We start from the raw sequence: 2,096 nt of genomic DNA, 5'->3' as shown, positions 1-2,096 counted from the left end.
ATCTTTTTTTCTTTTCTACACACCTCTTTAACTTTATGCATTTCTAGATATGTATGTGCCCCTAAAGACTATGGAATTTTCCAAGTTATGTTTGTAGCTTAGAGTGTTTGTGCAGTAAACAAATGAAGAAATGTACTGAAAGAACGTGGGAAAGTTAATACTGAGGTTTTCTGTGCGCTTTTATAATTTTGTGCATTCATCTTCCTGATCTTGGAGATCTAGCTTAATTTAGTAAGGAAACATCAGATCAAAATAGCCATATTTCATAACTGTGAACTTTTTTCTTTGCTTTTGCTGTCAGGCCATTGGCAATATTATTTTAAAGGACTGTTTATTGATACACTTTAAAATACCAGAACACTTCCAGGTTGTAAGTTAATAATGGATATTTGTTTCTGAGCTTTGAATGTGAAATCCTGATTGCCAAAATTCCTGTTGTGTTTTGTCTAAAAATTCAAAGTGTCTTTTTGTTGACGGATGCTTTGTGTGAGACTCCAGCTGGTGGATCAGTGGTTTCCCATTAGCAGTGGTTTCCTCCAAACTGAACTGCAACAGATTCTATAAATTCTAAGATTTACATCATTTCTGATGGCCTTTGCAAATAAGCTAACAGATTTACTTAAATAGGAAATTTGCTGAAACCTCTTCAGCTCCGTGTTGGTACAGATTGGATGTTGTTTCTGTGAAGTTACGCTATTTAGAATGCAGTGTGAAAATGTAAAAGAAGCCTTGTGGGCTGATTCATAGGTGTGTGATGTAAGCATGTGTGTACATGTACATGGATAACACTGTTCTGTAACTGCCTGAACTCATCTGAGTTTCATTTGTGTGTGTGTGCAGGTAACATTTTGCACTGGCCAGAAGGCATAATAGTTAGTATTTATGCTTTTCTAAGTATGAAAGATCAGCAACATTATTTTTTCTCCAGAATAAACAGTATTAACGGTGTCTGAGTGATGGAGAAACAATGTGAAGCAGCAAAGTATTTGTGTTCTGAGAGATTCAGGCATGTCCACTGACAGATTTTTATCTTGAATTTGCCTCAGTGGCAAGCATGCTCAGTTTGTGGTGCTGCTGAATATTCTGTATTTAAAGCCTCTCTATGGGAGTTTTAACTTGGTTTCTTTCCCATGTGCTCAGTTTTTCATAGGTAAAATGGGAATAATGACACCGACCTCTTGTGCTTTGTACTGCTGAGAAACATGATGTAAGAACTGAGTATTATTATACAAATCATTCTAGTTTGATCCATCTATGCTGACCTTTTCCATCCATGCTGTAAGATTACCGTGACTAGGAAGCTGAAGTGCTCAGCTTACCACTGTAAGCACTGCTTTTTCACAGTGAACCGTTTGGTGCACCGTTTGGTCGCCATACGATGGGCATTATTAAGACTTGGTGTTTATATGGACATTGATCATGTTTAAAGCCTTTACAGCTGCTACATGATGAAGTATATATAATTTGTTTGGTGTTATTGCTACCTCAAGTCGAATACAGAAATCTTTCATAGCTTTTTTTTATGATTTGCAAACAGCATGACTTCTTTTTTTGTACTTTTCATAAATAAGACTTGAAGGAATTGTTCCTGTTGATGCTCACTGTTTTGTAATGCAACCTTGCCTTCAAAACTTTACAAATTACCAGACCTTCAGCAAGAAGAGGTGAAGTAATCTCAAAAATTTGGTGTAAAACGCAGGTAGTTGTCTTAGGCAAATGCCAGCTCTCTTGCTGTAGTTGAATTGACTGCTTGCAGTTAGTGGTGATGTTCTCACTGCAGTGAGAGTCTCCACATCTCTGCAGCAGCTGTGTCCCACAGAGCTGGGCTGATGCAGGGCCTGGTCTGGGCTCAGCAGCTGCACCACTCTGTGCAGAGGAGGAAGAGTGCTTGCTGATAGCCATTGCAAAATGTGCTTCGTCAGGTTGGGCTGCTGATGTGACTGATGTATTTGTATTTGTGATTGATGATGCATTAACTTCTGTGAGAAGAGATGAAAATCTGCTCTCACTGTTGTTAAAAATATGTAGCATTTTAAAATATTTGACATACTGATCACAGAATCACAGAATTGTAGGGGTTGGAAGGGACCTCTAGA

The sequence above is a fragment of the Meleagris gallopavo genome, chromosome 11 (assembly GCF_000146605.3).
Source record: "Meleagris gallopavo isolate NT-WF06-2002-E0010 breed Aviagen turkey brand Nicholas breeding stock chromosome 11, Turkey_5.1, whole genome shotgun sequence".
In the NCBI taxonomy this organism is placed as follows: domain Eukaryota; kingdom Metazoa; phylum Chordata; class Aves; order Galliformes; family Phasianidae; genus Meleagris; species Meleagris gallopavo.
This window is presented reverse-complemented; position numbering follows the sequence as displayed.